The sequence below is a fragment of the Brienomyrus brachyistius genome, chromosome 1 (genome assembly GCF_023856365.1).
Source record: "Brienomyrus brachyistius isolate T26 chromosome 1, BBRACH_0.4, whole genome shotgun sequence".
NCBI classification, from domain to species: domain Eukaryota; kingdom Metazoa; phylum Chordata; class Actinopteri; order Osteoglossiformes; family Mormyridae; genus Brienomyrus; species Brienomyrus brachyistius.
Window position 1 is genome coordinate 48,261,827 of NC_064533.1, and position 19,790 is coordinate 48,281,616.

The following is a 19,790-nucleotide window of genomic DNA, read 5'->3' on the forward strand; positions in this document are numbered from 1 at the left end:
AGACAAAAGCTACGAAATACAGAATACAACAAACGCTGTTTGCAAAGGCTACTGCTATCAGCACATTTACTAAGCAGATCTCTTTACCCTCCGGTAGACTTTCGGTACAATGAGAACCGGTCATTCTGCTAGTTGTGTTCCATCGATTCACTGAAAAGAACCGGTTCAAATAAACGATTAGTTCACGAAACAGACATCGCTACTGGCGATATTCCCTGACATAGATGGAGTAGGTGGGGACAAGGTCATTCAGAATGTCAGGTCCTTCAAACTTTTTAACTGGACCTCAAAGCAAAGAAACGTGTTCTTTGTGCTGATTGCTAAAATGGTATAATTTGTCAAAGCACATGTAATTACGTTAAGACAAACACTACTGCTATAAATCAGTAACGTTAAGTTAACCGAGGATTTTAATTGTTTTGCATGCTTTGGTGCCAAAATTAGTAAGCAATTTCCTTCCGTATTTCACACAAATATATTATGCACTTCAACTCACCTGCAGCACCGACAATTACAGACACCCTAGTCTAGTCCACGTCATAAATAACTGGGGACCTTGCTATGGCAATGATGAGTTTTAAGGAATGACATCAGGGTATAAACAGAGAGACAGTCTCTATACGGCATTTTGCCTCTTTCTCCCTACACCAAAAAATCAGCTCGAATCCAGAAAGCAGCACTCTCGGGTCAGTGTTAGAACGGCGGTGTTTGGTTTAATTTAGGACTGTCAAGGCATTCTCATGGAAACGCGAAAGTGCGCATCATAAATTTTCTGTACAAATTCTACAAAAATAAATAGTGCAAAAAGTGATTTATTAACAATGCTTTGGAATTTGCACAGATCATATATTTAATGTGCACTTTCATGAAGATTCCATATTTGTTTACGTCTAAACAAACTTTGTTTAATGACTTCCGTGAAACGTGTCGGCAAAAATTACATGAACGTAAAATTAAAGCGTTTAGGTAAGAATGTGCGTTCAACGGCTTAAATAATAGATGTTAATGGAAACTTATAATAATTGTGTAGTTCTATACTGGGCTGTCCAGGGGCTTGAACTCCAAGTTAGAAAATCAGTCCCACCTCAGCCCTGACTATTCTGCTATTTTACTTCACTTACTCCAAGTGAGACATATTAATTCAGTGTATCAGACAAAACAATTTTGTCCACAAAATTTGACTTTCAGTGATTATGATTAAAAGCCTATATATTAGAGATAAAATGCATTGCAAACTGAACCCTCTACTCTTAAATAGCATTCGCCTAGGAATAGCTCAGTACTGAAAGAGCTTTTTTAACACTTATGCTTAAACATGGGCGTTTTGTCTAAAGGTTATAAATGCGATGTCGGGTCGTACATCTCATGGCTTATACGCCGACGGCATTCCATACCATTTCCCCTTCATTGTACTTGGGAAAAGTTTGATTTAAACAACAGTTTGCAGGCTTGTGTTCTGTGGAACTCTCTTTAGCGGAGCATTTCCACGTTTCGACTGGTTGCTGCCGAACCGCATCAAAGCTCATTACCAAAAAGCTGCCTGGAATTAACTTCATGTTGACGCTCATAGCTCCCAAATCGCCATACCGTGCGCGAATTTTCATTTTACAGGGTTTTTTTTTTTTTTGGGGGGGGGGGGGGGGGCTCATTAATATTCATTAGTGAGGCTACCTGATTGGCCAGTGAACTCCGTTCAAAGCATTCACCGGTCAATCAGGTAGCGCTTCTCATGAATATTAACTAATTTTCCCAAACTACCGTGTAATACTAAAATTCGCACGCTGAGCCTCTGTTCACTGCCTGGCGATGCACCCTCCCACAGAGAATGAATGACTTCCGGTTGCTTTGACGCACTCAGCACGAGAGACTATTGGGGGTGGGGGGGATTCCCCACAGCCCCACCGCTGTCTGCGAGTTTTCCGCTAGGTTCCACCGCGTCATTCCCTGCGTGCGCTTTGCCATTGACGGACTTGACGTTTCTAGCTGGGTCACAGTAAGAACAAAGCTTAAGAATGAGTCCGATCACATGACTCGTGGGAAATTAGTGCCATTATTCAACCCGGAACCTCGTGCAATCAAATATCCAATTTAGTTTGTTTTCTGAACTTTTATTAAATGTTGTCATGTATTAATTGCAATAATGTTATGTGTTGTCAGGTTCTTTTAAAATTAAAATAGAAATTTAAAAAAAAAACCTGTGGCATGCTGGTTTTAATGTGAAGGGGAAAGAAAACTAATTTCCTTTGACGTTTTTCTTTGCGAAACAAATGATAATTGCTTTTTCTGTTGTACCGCTGATTACAGAGCGAGTTATACAACTGGAGGGGGAAGGTTTGAACTTGCAATCCATTTAAAAGAAAAAGAAGGCAACGAATTTGCATTATCGTCTCAAAAATTAAGAGTACTAAAAGAAGTCCTGCTCCAACACGACCTAAGTGCTACCGCCGAGAAGTGGTTTGCATAAGTGTAGGAAAACAAAAAACGACAGCATACCTAGAACTTGTAAGGAATGCTTGTGTGATTAGGAAACTGGTTACAAATTAAACATGAGACTTGTCTGTGTAAAGGTTATCCTGCCAAATTAAAGACGACATGCCTGAGAGCGTTATTCCTGTCTGTTACATCTGCCGTAAACAAGCTTTCCAGCTTTGTCATTTCCCATCAGGTGCCATGAAGCTACAGGCTTATCGCTAACACTTTGGATGGGGGGATGGTGAATGATAAAATGTGTCCTGGGGCTGTCTGCCGAACTTTGCTCTACACGTGACCCTTGTAGACGAATTATAGTATCATAGTTGAGGAAGAAAGGTGACTTGATCGCTGCTCTGCCAGAATGACGATCTTGTACCTTTCTACGCCCCTGTGTAAACGCGCCGTACGGCGTCACTCCACGTACAAATCCCACTGCAGGTGACGCCCCGTAAAGCAGGAAGGGTGTCGTGAAGGGCCCATGTAGCCATCTGCGCCAGGCTGGCAGACTACAGATGGCTGGAGCACCGTATCTGAGGTAAGGATTATGACATCATTGGCAGAGACAGCGGACTCCAAGCCCAGGTGTAAATAATGAGGTGCTAGGAACCGGTATTCATCAGGTGGCTGATGCACCTTGGTCTTCCTGAAGCACCAAAACAGCAGAGGTTGCGTGTTCCATCTCATCCTACGGCCCACCTAAATGCAGACGAAGCCAGGACAAACCGGAGCAGGATTGGGGTGAGAATTTCCCCGATTACTGCAGTCCGGATGCTCTTTGGTGAGGAAGAGCTGGGGTGCAAATCGCAAGACAGGGTTTCAGCAGGAAGCAAGATGAAGCTGTGAGGCAAATTCATAACGGCTTCAGATTTTAGCACCGGCACCGTCTGGACAGGGGAGAGGCATAAAACCCAAAGAATCAGTTTTATTAGCTGTTGTTTAGCTATCGTGAGGCCTGACGTATCAAGAATATGCACTACGATGCATATAAAGTCATAGGAAAGCTTCCAAAAGAGACATTAAACATTCACTTGCATACATGTACTACATATCAAACAAAAAGCAGGGAATTTCCCCCACTGCTATGCAGAGCTGCTCAGTGTCACACGGGCCTGGGTGCTGCTGGGTTCAGCTCCCCCCCGGTCAGGAAGGCACAGTTTCTCCCTACTGGGTCAATCTCGCTGGTAACAATACCACATAATTCTTTCATTTGAAGAGATATCTCCTCATTTACATTGGTGTTCCTGTTCAACTTATTGCGAGTCCGTTGCAATAACACCTAATCACCTCATTACGGGACAAGTCACATCCCTCAAAAGTGATTTAGGCCCGATCCACAGGTCCATTATTTCCTGCCTTAAATTTGGACTGGAGTCAGATGTTCATCTTTCCATCTGAACCATCCACACTCTGCTGTCTTTTTCCGTAACAGAATCCTTCCTCCCTAGCGAGGCCGGATGTGGACTCCAAAAACATAATCCTAGATTCAGGAACAAAAGAAGACCGTGGAACAGGTTCCTACATGACCGAACAATACTCAAAAGCATGCTGGAAAGGCCCCCAGAATGAAACGAAAGGAAGTTAAACAAAACTGGAAATTTAGGACGCATGCTTTCACAAAAGTCAACCAACACACAGCCCTGCACTCCCTGCTGGGGAGAAGAGATTCTGAAATCTGAAACAGGATGACATCACGCAGTGCGGGACGGAAGATACACTCGGTCAGCGGTGACTGCCTTTTCACGACCACACACAGGGCGGATCCTGACGGGGGCGAGATGAGCAAACGTCCATCTTCTCAGGGTGGTGCAGCCTTAGAAAACCACCGCCACCCACCCCCCCCAATCACCCAAGACAAAGCGAAAATGGGCAGTTAAGTTTGCCTGAGGGGGGAGGGCTTTTACCTGGTCTAACCACACAGGCTTTGTGATCGGGGACTGTGCACCCCTGTCGGCCAGGGTAACAGTCATTGAGATGTGCTGGGCGGGGTGGGGGTGGGGGTGGGGGGCAGCCGCCTCAGACCCGATTACATCACAGCCATCCTGCTGCTTCTGCATTTAGTTATGACGCTAAAGTGGCTGAATTAAAAAAAGAAAGAGGAAACAAATTTCTCAGTCCCTGCTGGAGGTGCTGTTTGGCAGCAAATGGGGGGGGGGGGTTCTCTGTAGGCTTGACTGGCAGGGGCAGGGGGTGGGGGCAAGTGACAAATCCCTGGAAACAAGCCAGGGGAGACTCCGGGGCCACAGCGAGGACACAGGCAGGACCCTAGCGCATAACAGGCGGCTCAAGCGCAGGCCAGAGCATCACCTTCATCTGCCAATCACCTGGAATGAGCCCCACGCACACACACTCACTCTCCCAACAGCTACATCATCTCCTGCTGCACTCTCCAAAAGACACACACACACACCACTGTGACAGCTTTGAAATGCTCTCCAGTGCCGCTTCAAAGAAACCCCTTTTTGTTTAACACAGACCCGCAGAAACCTTTTAAGATATGACAGACTGAAAAAGCATATAAAGCCAAATTTATACAAAGCATATACCGAGATTGCTAACGCTATATTTTACAATGTGGTTTTGATATTTATTAAGCTTAAACCGACAATGCAGAAGTCAATTAATAAACTTAATGGAAGGATGAGACGGCTAAACGGAATCCAAGGGGCTTGATTTAGCTGCAGTCTGTGTACAACGAAGTCCCACTGAGTAAGACGGTGATAAACTTCTGTCGTTTTAATCAACAGTCATTAGTCACTGGACTAATTTTCCTAGTACTAATTTAAATGACAGAAAATCAGCGTCACTCAATGGAACGGGGAAAAAAAGCTTAGAAAACTGTTATGAAGATCGAAAGTAACTGGAAAGGAACTGAAATTCGCAATTTCATCGCGCGTCTTTGGTTTTTCAGCATAAACAATGTAACATAATATATGTACCGCGCCCGACTTGAACACGGATCGATAGCCCGTTAATTGGGTAGCGCCTGTATCGCGGGTCGGTGCGCTGCTATCGGGGAACACGGAGCTTTGACGGCTCGCCCTCAGCCCCCCCCATCCCCCCACATTCCATTTATTTACGCAGCACGCAGTTTTCAGACGGCCGGGGTCATTCGTTGCATTACAGCGGCGCGGCACGTCAGCGCACCGGGAGGGCAACAACGGCGCGGACATGCCGCAGGAGCGCCTCCCGGCCCCGCCGTATCCTCGGCACTCTGCAGTGGAGCTGCCAGAGTTTCTCACCGGGGGAATCCGCACTGACATTTCAAGGTAGATAAGCAAGTGGCTCCTCTAATGGCGGCGGCATTGTCTTTTTTCCCTTCTTCGTCCCGTTAGCCACACTAATGTACACTACCCGTTTCTCCAATAAAAAGCACATGGATTTAACACCTTTATAGTTATACCTTTCACAAATACATAACACTTCGTAGATTATATCTTGATTTCTATGAAAACTATGTCTGCACACATGCCAGATACTGTTTTGACTCTGGTGCTACACGTCAGCTCTCCTGTTCATTTCATTTCCACATTACAGGTTACCCTTATACATCTAAAAAATGATCACATACCACAGAAACATCAAGAAATATTTCCTGTTCGTAAATCAGCGAACAGACGCGGACTCCATTATCACGTTTCAGTCTGATTAACACCAAATTGCATCATGCTCAAAAAAAAGGACGACGGAGAAAAGACGTAAGAGTCCGGACATAAAAGTGGCGACGCAGTAACGGTGCATTAGGTGGCTTTGCGATGGATGCATCTTTTTTTAAGTAGCCTGTAACCTTAAGAGGATGCATGGAAATGTAAAATCTGCATGCGGGAAGAGAGAGCGAGTAATTATCTTTCTGTATCCGACACGGCATATCCTTAAACTAAACTGATTTTCATTAAACGTCAGGAATATGCATTTCTAATGAAGATAAGCAGCACTCTGGAGAGCATATCCGCAATGTAGGATATTTCCCAACGCCAGAATTTTTAATTCACTGACTTGCATCGTGGGGGGCTGCAAACCCTCATGAATAAATTGCTCCGATTTCATAAAAAAAGAAAGATCAACTATGATTTAAAAAATGCAAGCATATGCAAACCGGCGCCTGTGCGTTTATTTCGTTTATCCTCCAATAATATTAGCGCCGTAAAAATCAAGGCAGCGCCTTTCCTTCTGCAAGGAAATAAATCAGCGCGCAATTTATAGCGGATGGTTGTGTTTTTCAGCTCCAAATCATTTGCTTTTGTTTTTGTTTTTTTTAACGAATGTATGTAAAAAATAAACCGGCCAGGCCCCAGATATTCAGATTGAAGCTGCACTATTCGTTCTCGCAGCAAATTCTGCGTCTGCAGCTGAATGTCTCTCACCATTGGGGCACGACAAACGGGACAGCACTTGCAGTAATATGAAAAGCGTTTACATTTCATGACCAATTTGTGACCAATCCGTCAATGACTCAGAGGCTAAGTCTGCAGCACCAGGACAACTTCCAAAAAAAAAAAAAGACTCAACAATGTCATTTTTGTTTTTCTGCAATTTTAAAAAAGAAAAATTCAATTAGAAGAACAAGCAACCTTGTGATGCTTGTGGCAAAAAGTCACACAGTGAACCAATTTGTCTTCCGCTCTGATGAATAAAGTAGCTTCTCTTGCATTTGGGCTCATTTCTGTTTTCTGTGAGAGGCACTTAAAGCCCCCATCCAGGGTGTGAGCCCCCCCACCCGCCCGCCCTGAGCTTGCCCAGGGCTACAAGTAAATGATGATTTAAAACTCGCGAACGTGATCTCAAAATCCACATGGCGTTTCCATTTGCAAACAGGGCTCTTAAATAGGAAACAGAGAACTGTGGTTGCGCAACATTCCCAGAGTTTATGAGGCAGACTGCCTCAGTGGCAGGATGTGGCCTCTGCATCTTGTAGGCCTATGAACGCCTGACAAAAAGAAAAAAAAAACACGCATTCTTTCAAACACAGCAGACAAAGATTAAGGTGTACTGTGATATACAAAAGCAATCGGAACGAAGCCAAAACCTTAAGAGATTCAGAGGTTGTAATCTCCTGAGTTGTGTGTGTGTGTGTGTGTGTATGAGGGGGGGGTGCTTGTGCTCTCCTAGTGGCCAAAAGGTGCAACACTCTCAATGCCTCACGGCACCAAGCAAATACAGATTTAATTGTTAATTATTGTCCCCACCTATTACGTAAGAGGAAACATTGATAAGGGTCGACTTCTCTTTTTCTCTCCCTGTTTCCCTACCCCCCCACGTTAACTTTCAGTATTTCTACAGCTGCTGAGTCATTGTGGAGATTGTTTCGAAACTGCAGTCAACGGCAGTAACCGTCTTTCGGGTGCTGGGCTTTGTTGGGGGGGGGGGGTGGAGGCAGAAATATTGGAGCAGCAGATGCTCCCAGTTGCACAGCGGCCTGTTCGGGGGGGGGGGGGCCATGCTGACCTGGCTAACCATCGACTCCAAGCCAAGTCCATCGTGTCCCAAGAAATCCCCACCTTCTAGCCATTAACTACAGCATCTCCTCTCTCGGTCCAACGTGAGAGTGCAGGACCAAAAGCAGCCCCCCCCCCCCTTGCTTTCTGTACCCAGGCACGCTGCGTGGATACAGATATTCAGCCAGGCCACCTCCTTTGCCTGCTGCACCTGCCAAAAGCAGATGTTCTCTGTAAATCAAATTCAAATCACGAGAAATGAAAGAAAAAGAAAGAAAGAAAAAACTGTCTGTCGGAGTTCAGAAGCAGACAGACAGCTGCACTTGACAGCGACTGCAGATGAGGACCATAGGGGCGACGCTGATCCATTTTCGCTTCTTGCTAGCCTGCCTCCTCAAGCTGCTTTTGCCATCTATCTATACCTTCTCCCCTTTCCAAATTTGTCAAGTCAAGAGAAGAAGTCTGGTTGGATTTAGCTTCAGAATCCATGTTTTTTCGATAAATAAAAAAACATACATACTTCTCTGTGCAATTATTTAAAATGCAGATATTACACTGCCTAACCAGTGCAAAAATGCAACTGAAAGCAGAAGATGTGATTTCAGTCAACCGTTTTTTCACATTTAAGTTGAGGCCATAGGGATTACGCAAAAACTAAATAAAAAAAAAAAAGCCATGAATGTTTGAACGTCTAAGTTCACTAGACTTCCTGAACCGCAGAGAAAAACAGAACAGCTTCAGTAAAGTTTTTTTTTGCTCTTATGGCACAGAAACGGGAAGAATCTTTAAATAAAACATCTTCCATCATCTGATATCCAGAAAAAAATACAGTTGGCATATTATTGGTCTTTGCCATTAAGTTAAAGGTTATCCGATGTTTCGTAAACGTTGTGCTCCTTGGGAGTCCAGACAGATCCACACCACCCAACGCAGCGTTGAATGCATCTGCCTAGAAACATGATACGGTGTGATAGACCAGAATAGAAGTATTCTGTCACACAGGTTTTAACCACTGCAATACAATATTAAGCTAAATGACGGCAACTGACTGTTTTAGCCACAGTACAGAAAACCCCATAGTTCCCTCAGAATAACTTTCCATCAATAAAAAAAAACTGATAACTATCAACTGGAGTTTTTTTTTTTGTAGGGAGGGCAATGATCTATTTAATTAATGACTTATTTTGTTACATTATTTTGATGATTACTGATAGGTACTTTTTAAAAGTTTTTTTTGTTGCGAAATAAATACTTCCACCACCTTGTTTCCACACAAAGGACTTACACTTCTGCATTTAAAGCCTGCTTTTTTTAACGCAAAACTGTAATTATTAATTGAAAGGAACTTAGAAGAGTGTCTCACCCGCTTAAAACTGTCCCGTCTTACGACAAAACCACAATGATGTGCACTGATATGTTCCCGTAACGAAATAACAGTCCGAGATGAGATCAGCAAACGAATCTCATAATCGTAAATCATAAGGCAGTAATGTGCAGCTCGCCTTCTTTTCTCAGATGCTGCTCTCGGCCTGGCAAAAAAAGAAAAGAAATTATCGTAGTAAATAAAAAAAGTCCCTGACAACAGCGGAAAGCGTGTGTCGTCTTGACAGAGGCATGTCACCGGACCAGTTTGCGGCCTTCGTGCCATCTCGGCGTCTAGTTACGGTTCAGGACGCGGGTTCGGCGAGGGAAAGGCCGGGAGAAGCTGCTTCCTGTTCATTTCCATACCGCCCGAGCCGCGGAGACACTGTCAGGAGGCGCAGGCGAGGGAGCGAGCGAGCGAGCAGGGGGACGGCCATCTTATTTGTTTTTCTCCCCTGCACACACACACACACATCTGGTTATGACAGCAGAACAGGCCACAGTCCTCGGCCGCCCTTCCGCGCTCCTGTTATCAGGACGCAAATCAGCACGGCACAAAGTCCATTGTTACTGTCGTCTGCAGCTAAGAGGACGGACACACACAGGCGCGCAGACGGCAGGGTAACGTCTCTCGTGTCTGTCTGCCCGTCATGCTGCCCATGACGGTCCAGCCGAGCCATTACCGGCCTCGTCAATGAGGTAGCGTCTGAGGAGCTTGCAGGGATACGTTCAGAGTTAATGTTAACAATTAAAGCGTTAAGGTAAGCGGGGGCCAGACTATACATTTACATGGGAAACATACTGGCTAGTTTTTGTTGTCACCTGTAACCACAGAAACCCCATGAGCTGTTATGCTGTCTTGTACTGAGGGGGTTTTTTTGGAACGTGTTCGAAAACACACGAGCGAATCACGGCAGCCTCCAGTCACACAGCCCCCCCCCCTCCCTATTAATAAGTGAAACATCACACAGCATCAACATATATTATATGTCGTTTTCTGTTGTTTTTATTTACTTTCTGCTTCGGCAACAGGACGTTTTTCTTTTTTTGTTTTTTTAAATAAACGCCTTCACGTCTGGGTCTGATGATCATGGATATCATCTTAAAAACCAGCGAACTGCTTCAATCGAGAGGAAGTCCGACACGCTGATCATTTTACCAGCAGTGACTAAGAGTTACATTTGCCTCGGTAACCAAGGTACCATATATATTTACTGATATTCTCCGCTGCTGATGGAATAATCAGCTGCTTTCAGTTAATATAAATAATATTGTCTTTAGAAATGATCCGCCCCCCCCGCACGTGTTATTCGCCAGACGTGTATTTCTTCCGAGCAAACATTACGGAAGGCAATTTTCCCTGCCGCCTTTTGTAGCAGCAGCGGCTGTTTTATGGTGGTGTGAAACAGAGCACCGTCCACGCTGGGCCTCGCTAATGGAAAAACGCACCTCGCCGGATCTCCTGTTACAGGCACCTAACAAATGCCCTTTTCAGAAGCGCTGTGCGCTGCGGCATGAAATAGCGAGAGACAGATGCCTGATATCGCAGGATTATCTCACCTACAATACGCTTAAAAAAAATTAACTCTTAATGCGGAACGGAACACGAAGCTGAGTAATTGCCAAAGTAATTACCAATTGGTAAGAAAATTAATTGCAATTTGAATCTGCCACTTCGGCAAGTAAATAGGAGGAATGAAATCTAAAAATAGAATTATACACTACATTTTCAACCTAAAACTGGGCTAATTGGGTAATCCTTCAGTAAGAATAATTGGACGGTTTATACAAACCACATACTTTAACACATAATACAACATTATTCAACACTACTGAAAAATACAGAAATAAAATAAAACCGGTTATGTTTTAAACGCGGGTATGTTCCAGGCTTTGCTGTAAAAGTTGAACAGATGCTAGAATTTCGTATCATTTGCATCTAATTGCTCATAGGTCTTTTGTCTTCATCGGTGAGTTAAAACGCATTCTATAAAATGAAGGATAATGGCTTACAAATCAGCTACGAAACTATGAATGTGAGCATCTCGAAGAGATCAAATTATGACTATTATTAGATCTAAATGCCTGGATTGCCTGCATTTATGCTGTGGAAGATGCAGTCCCTTTATGGAGCGACTTACATTGCGAGCAGGATTCTAAAAAAACCGTTAAAAACACAGAAACATTCCACGTGGGATTTTGTCTGCGTGACGAATAAACAAATCCCAGGAGCGTCACTTTTTTTTAAACCACCACGCATTTAATATTTAACGAAAGAGTGTGTCGTGAAAATCAAGAGAACCACATAATTTTAGGACATCTGAAAGATGACGATTTTCAAACTGGGGAATCTCTTTTCATCCTGTGAGCTGCTCGTAGGAAACAGAATGATCTCACAGCTTTTGACTAGTCAAAAATCTCATTTAATTTCAATTCTGTTTGAATTACTCTTTTGGTATCTATCCCCCACCCTGGGCTCTGGAATTTCAGCTTCTTCCAAAAGTGTCCCTCTACAGTCCAGGCTGACCTCCTTCCAACCAATCAAATTTTAGAACCCACAAGTCAGGAAGTGTTATGGAATATATACAAATGACCAGAATTATGGTTCATTTTCTCATCAAAGTCTGAAAGAGGCCTTTTCCAAGGCCCCGCACCCCAAGCCCCAATCCTCCTACACTCATACACTCACGGCACATCTTCGGCTTCTGGGCCGGTACTTATTTGTAACAAGATCGAGTCATTCAGCGGAAGATTCTACTTCCCGACTTCTAGATGTCCTTTGCACTACTTAAGCTACACAGAATAAACCAGCAACGCACCCTTTCCGTTACCAATTCACTGCAAACTTCCGAAAAAGCAGAACAGATAACCAGCTACATACTTAATGCTAAACAATGGAGTAGCTTGTAAAAAGGAGACTACCTGTTTTCCCCCCTAATTAATGATTAGCTTTTGTGCAAATGTGATTTTAAAACTGTGGACGGAGACTGTATTGCCCTAAAGGCTATATTGATACAGGGACTAGGGCATTTCATTGTATTTTTCCATTGTATAAGATTAAAAAATTAAAGCGAGTACATATTGCACCTTTCTCAATACCAGTTACCATCAGAAGTTAATCTGGCACTTAATAGCTGCGAAATGATCCCCAGTGAGGTTTTAAAGGTTTGAGAACGATCATCAAAATAATTATTGGGATTCTTTACAATGCTGCTGATTCTTTTACTCCATCAAAAACACAGCCAGTACAGCGTGACTCAGCCTTCCAGGAATCGGCAAACCAGGGTCAAGCTGCAAGCAAAACAATCACTAACAAAGGGAGAGCTTACCCAGCAAGCAACCCAAAATTTATGAATCTATACTTCAATACTGCTTCCTGAGCGTTATAGTTAAGCAGTAAGACACCTTACAATTGTAACAGTCATCTTAAACAGCTAAGTAGGATGTTAGCCATAAAGGAGGTATATACTTTACAGGCAGTCCCCAAGTTAAGAACGTCTGGCTTACGAACGGACTGCCATAAAGCCTATTATGTTAAGAATTCAGTTTTGATACAATGGTTCATAACAACGAATGCACACACTACTTTGTGACACTTGTGAAAACATTGCGCGGTTTCAGCAGTTCGCCGGCTCTGGTACAATACAGTAGCGTATAATCACTTTTCTCACTGTATAAGTATTATTATTTTCCGAATTACCTATGAATTCCACATAAAGACAGACTTAGGGAACGGATCGCGTTCATAACCAGGGGAGTGCCCGTAAATGTATTTATAGCAATTCCTCAAATGATCACATAAATGTGAATGATGTCACTCTTTCATGATATCACTCATTTGATCCTTAAATTCAACCTCAGCTGCTCCTTTTCACTATCGAAACCTCAGCAGGTGAGACTTGCTTTGACTCAGATAGTAACTGAATAACCAAAAACGCATAACCCAGTATGAGCCATGGGAATCTCTTGGGGGGCAGAGGGGGCTGCAGCGAATGTGCTCTCCATTGGTTTTCCTGGCAGAAGATACGTGTCAGAATGATGCAATGAATTCATAACAAGGAGGAACTGAACAAACTATTTGTTCACATTTCTTTGAATCACCCCAACACTCAGACTTTGTCACTCACAGTAGGATGCCAATAAGGTCTATAGCCGACTATGTACAAATGGGCCACATCTGCCATTGTTGTCTACATGACCCTCACCAACAACAGAGAGGGAGGAAGAGAGAGAGAGAGAGAGAGAGAGCACACAGCTTCCAGTAGAAGCATCTCAGCCCGCTCTGCATCTTTAAACATTTGGTTGTCCTTGAGCAGACCTAGCCTGTCATGTCTGTGCCCCTGTGTTTGTCAACTTGCCGGTGCTAGAACAGAAAAACGAAAAAATCTTGCAGTGAAGTGCAGATTATGCAGTCAAAGGGGGTGACACAGTGGCCTGATCTCCTGGGTTGGGGGTTCAAATCCCACCTCTGTTCTGTGTGGTTTCCTCCTCTTACTACGGTAACAGTCCAAAGCAAAGGAACTAATTGGTGTCACGAAGTTGCCCATAGCGTTTGACTTTGAATGTGTGCACATGCCCTGCAAAGTACTGGAACCCTATTCAGGGTATATGGCAGCCTGTGGCTGACTACAAGAGGCTGCAGACCCCTCCATGACCCTGACTAGGATAAGCGATTAGGCAATGTGGATTAAATGAGCTTGAGGAACTTGTCAGGCATCTGGGCCAGAAACTCTACACTAATCCAACTTTTCCCTCCTATGAAACAGAGAGGGAAAAATTTATACATTGCTAGCCCACGTCGTCTCTCCCGCCAGCAGGACTCCAACCTCCTGTCAGAAACATAGACGCCCCAGAGGTGGACAGGAGCCCCAAGAGATTGGTCATCCACCATCAGACAGAGAGCGGTCCTGGCTGCGATATGTGCAAGCACTCCCACCCGGCATCCAGGATGACATGAAATAAGAATTCACTTGGCCGAGATCAAAACAAACTTGACTAGCCTTCCTCTGGAAACAAAGCCAGCTGGCAACAAAAACCGTAACATCATTCTTGAAATTGAAGTACATATGGACTGAATCAATTCTTTGAATATTTTTAATTGAAACCAAAAAAAGGTTACAAACAAAAAGAGCCTTTCAGAAGGATGTAAGAGTCTAAAATCCAAGCTTTTCTCCTCGACATACAGGATGCCCGAATACAATATTCATTTTGCTGCAGGAGGAGAGCGGTTGCATACCAATGAGACTGGCTAATGAAACCAACCATCAACCTGCAACACATACATATTAAACCGAGACCTCGGTGTCATCCGCTTTTTGCGTCGTTTGTCCTTTCCCTCGTTTCTTCTCTGACCTTTCCGATATTCCGTCCTATTTATCAACCTCGCCGTTTCGCTCAGAGCGTTATTATTGAACGTTAACCTTTCATTCCGGGAACACAGAAGCTGAGCCCGTGTCCGGAAACACAAACGTTGGACAGACATTCAACACGCTTTAATAATCACTCGTCCAATTAAATCGTAATTCTTGTTTAATTACTATTAAAATCTAAAGGGGGAAAAAGCACTTCATTGCTCAAAGACAGGCATTTGGATATTTGCTTCATTCAAAATGGAGTACCCAAACCATTAAAACAATCTATTACAGGCCATGTTTAACAATCAAGGGAGCCGGGTCAAATTAATTATTCTAAATTGTTATACAGTACAGGACAGAGCAAATACAATTAGCAATTCACAAACGAGGCACTTTTCATTTCCTTTCTTGGTCATTGGTCAAAGACACTTGCCCTCGTTTTAATTTAAGCGCCCGTCGCGTGCGCACTGCATGCTGGCCGATGGTCACGCACTCGCTTTTAAATATGAGGATCGATTTCTGGTGCCAAACCCCTCCGTTTGATAATCGCTAACCGTCTTCCTAAGGTTCTCACAAATCCAGAGGGGGTACAACCGGCAGGAAGGGAGATGTTGTTGTGCATCAGACCATATATTACAAATAATAAAAAAAAAAATAAAAAAAAAGTTAATCATAAATAGTTGACAGGTATCACACAATTCATTTTACGCGAGATACCAGTTAACCAAAAACCGGGCTAATGCCAGCCTTGAAACCCAGCATGGCGGCATGACGACATCAGGAAAGAAACATAAATAAAAGGACAAGGCTTCCACGAGCCCAGAAGATCTAATTAAAATTCAGATGAAACGCCACATCGGTGCACTCTTACCGCTAAGACATTTTCAATAAGAGGGCACTGCCAGACGGGGTGGGGGGTGCTATATCCATTTTCCCTCTCAATTTATTTCCCTATTAACACTTGAAAAGGTATAAATACGTGGAAATTAGCAGGCGTGTGTGAGCCCTGTTATTTTATTTACCTTGATGTTATAGAGCGCGTTAACGAAAAGGAATCTTCCGGATACGAGCCACCCTCCCCAGAGACACGTCTCTGAGCCCCGGTGCCAGTGCACTCCCTGCACATACCCCCCTCCCCCCTTTTTAAAATGGCCCTTCTCCACATCTCCAGTAAACAATGGGGGGGGGGGGTAATTGATCAAAGTGCAAGGGAACCCTCTGAGCAAGCGAAGGTGACCGCGCTCAACTCAGGCTCTCCCCGGTCACCATCTCTCTTCCTTGACAAAGACTCCATCTGCCACGGAGCCATTTGCAGCCTTCGAGTCGGAATATCAATGATTCCCGGGCCGCTCCCCGAGTCTGCGTTCACCTTGGTATCACCTCTGCTGGCTTCTGAGGGGCTGACGGCGCAGATATGGTCCCATGTAGGCACTGGGGGTGCTGGGGGGCGTTGTTGGATAAGCAGCTTTTACGGCACACTGACAGAAAGGCTTTCCCCCCCTCCTTCAACTGCTATTGATATTATTGGGAGCGTCTTAGGTCCCCATTCGGGGGGGGGGGGCATCAGATCAGCGCCGGTGCTGGGAATCTCACTCTGCAGGGTTTTTTTTTTTTATGGGGAACGTGGCAGTCATGTGCGCTACGAGCGGCTAACACGCGACACACCGGCCCTGTCCCTCCGGGGGTCACGCAAAGAACAGAAACCGAATTAAACGTCCTTAAAAATTCCGAGTGGCTGCAAATAAAGATGGACAAAAACGTGTATTGTAGATGTATAAAAATGGAGTCCCCTGCCAGCACAAAGGCAGCACGCAGGCATCTGGCCCCGACATCCGAACGACGCTAAAGGAAAATTCAATTTTCCCCCAGACCATCTGCACATCAAACCACAGAGAGGCACTTATGAGACTCTGCAGCTCCTATTCATGCAAGATCCTTCCCCACAACAGGGGTCCCAAAACCAGTCTTCTCTAACCTTTCACCCTGGGAATGGGGGGGGGGGGGGTTTGCCATTATTAGCCCAGGCTATTGATAACAAATTAGTCTGCCGAACACAGCTGGACAGAGGTTCCTCTTTTAGGAACATTCGGAATTTCAGAGCTAATCGCTTCTCTGAGGTTTACCGTGGTACCGCCTTACAAACCTCTCCCAGTGTGTCTGAGTACACAGCCTCTGTAATAATAATAAGAGACAGGAGCGTCCCAGGGACCACAAATCCCTGGACGATCCTAATGCCTCCTCTGTCCTCTGCGGAGTGCATGCGCTGCATAGGTTGCTAAATGGACAGGCGGGGGAGGGGGCGAGGGGGGGGTTGGTCACACTAAGATGCTGCGGCACACAGATTTAAGTGTTTCTGCATCTGGTGCCGCAACATTCGTAGTGACATCGCATTTAATCCTGCGGAAGCCTGGAGCCTTCTCCCTTTCCCCAGAGGCTCCTGTCTAACACTCCCTTAAGCCCACCCCCATCGGGTCTCTCGCTCTGGCCACCGAACACAGACCCCGGGGTCATTCCGGTAAATCGGAACAGAGCCTGACCGACTCCTTCCGCACCTGCCTTTCAGGAATGGCGGTGCAGTGAAGCCGGTAGGCGCTAAACCGTGCTCCGGAGAGGCCCTCGGCGGCAGATCCCGTCACGTGCTTCTTGTCGCGGTCTACCGCCACCGTCTGAGGTGGAGTCGCACCCGCGTGACACGGAGACGCCGACCGCCGCCGCATCGTCAGCACGACGCGAGCGTCTCTGTAAGAAGCATGACGAAAAGAAATGCAAGACGGGGAGAGCTGCTTCTTTTTTTACAGAACAGCTGCGGAAGGTTACATTGCATTGGGCCAGGCGTTCTGTCGCGTTCTTCCAGAGAAGGCAGCAGCGGGGGCGGGGGGAAGCTCCTCTGCCGTTCTAATGGGGTCTCCTGAAGGCACGCGTAATCGCACATGACCTCACGTGGCCGGCCTTGTTGTGAAACAATAGCAGTAGATACAACATGGCCCGGAACTTGCTGAGAAGGCGTGGTTTAACCCCACCGTGGTCCAGACCATCTTGGCTGAAGACCCGATCCTGCTGTGGATCCGAGACTGAGCACTCCTTTTTCCACCCCCAACCCCCAATTAGGGGCTGAAAGATGCGGAAAAAATTTCATTTTCATTCGTGCCTGGATTCCACTCTGACGTCGCAGCGATGGAAGGGGCATCTATAATCAGCAAAATGCCTTCTCTTCTTTTGCAACTCCACAGCCCCACCCCAAAAAATTCAGAGCAAGCAGGCGACCCTCTGTCCGCCACTCCCTGCCCAAACCCCGCCCCTCCCTACACACCCCCCCACTCCAAATTCAATGTGGCAATCTCAATGGTCTCCTAGCTCCCCTCCATAAAAGAAAACCATGAATGACGCTCTCCCCACTAAAATGTTCAAAAACAATCAAAAACACATCCTTCTACTTGCTTACTGTATCCCAAAATAACTGGTCACAGGAAAGCAACACTTATCAAACTGTCTCCAACAAGTTTCATACAGTGACAAAAGGCAAATAACAACATCACTTCACAATATGCAAAGTGTAAATATTTTGTTGTTTAGCGATTTTCTATTTGAATACCTTCCCCAATCCAGGTACATGGAGTGATAGAGCCAATCAATGAGGAGTATTCTAATTTCCTTGACGAAATGCTTTCAGACAGGGACATGTACGACCCTCCCTATCACTCTTGCAAGAGAAAGAGATGCAGTATTTAACAGCACATCATATTACAAAGCCACAGCAATCCGTTAGTGATTCAGCCCTGGTCACAGAATCCATTCCTTGAAGGCACACTGTTAACCATAGGAGGACATAAATATTTTAAAACGAAGAAACAGGAAAACGACACTGACGTTTAAGAAGCAGCCCCTCTAAAGAAAGCAGTGTCGGGGGTGTGGCTGATGAGCGAGTGAGTCAATACAGTGCATCCGTCATTAAGGTGGCACTTAAACCTGGCTACGGGAAAATGTTCCTGCTGACTGCTGGACTGAGGCATGCTTGCATGGCAGAAAGCGTTAAAAAATTAGTGTGGCAGGGCCAAAACGCACAGCGGTCGCATATATTACACGCCGTTGCAGGGAAGCGCTAATTGCGTTTTGGTTTCTGCTAAGCGGCATTAGCATCCATGATGAAAACCTCACAGCCCTACGCCTCCGACTATTGTTGCTAGACATTATACCTGAGACTGTAAACAAAGATTGTAAACTAATTCTTTCTGAAGCTTTTGAAATCGTTCAGCAATTACTGTACATCATCCCACGTTAGAACAGAGCTGAAACGGAGAAGGACAAAAATGTCTGCATCCGTACCATTTGTGAGCCTTTACGAGAGGAGGAAAAAATCCTAAAATTCCTGGCTAACACTGATTTATTAAACAGCATTTTTGTGTTAGGTATCCTTTGAAGACCCTCGCTATGCACTAATGAACACCAGATATACCTTCCCAGCTATGCAACCAGGAACCAGGGACCAAAAAAAAATAAATAAATCACAGATAAGAAAACTAGTTGTGGCGTTAGCTTATTGTCCAGTACCAGTGCCATGGTCCATAGCTGTAGATGCCTGATAAGGAGCTGCTGCTGGAGATATCAGTTTTTAAAAATGCTTTTGTCACAAACGCCACTCTCTTTCCAAAGTCCTTCTGCTTCCTGTTTGTTTTTATTTGGGAGTTCAGCTAATATTTTTCACTTCCTTTTTCATCCCGTCCCACGTTGTGTCAATCCCAAACAAAAGACCGAGGCCTGCTTAGGTTCTTTATCAGGTAGGCGTTTCACACAGACCGACGCTGAAACTGAAAACAAAAAAAAAAAAAAAAAAAAAACTCTCCACCAACGGTTACCCGTAGACCCAGAGAGCTGCAAAAACTAGAATTTTCCACAGAAATCAGAAGTTGATTTTGTATCACATTTTCACTTCCTGTATTAATTGTTAGCGTACTACCGTAAAATAGATGGAAATTAAAAAAAAAAAAAACCCACACACAAGATCAGTACATCTCCAGATTGCGAATTCAATAATCCTGAACCTGGCATGGATTAACTTTTGTTTGGAAATTTGTGGATTACGGCAAAAAAAAACAATGCCTTGAAACCTTCGCAGGCATATCACATGTGTGCCACTAAACTTTCGCCTTCCCCAAAGCATCACAGGCAGGGA

The 19,790-nt window shown here is 44.8% G+C and overlaps 1 protein-coding gene across 1 annotated transcript in view; it reads right to left on the minus strand.

Annotated features, from left to right (window-relative positions):
• The window catches only part of LOC125751511 (bromodomain adjacent to zinc finger domain protein 2B), a 73,910-nt gene that overhangs the window by 39,057 nt on the left and 15,063 nt on the right, over positions 1 to 19,790 (minus strand).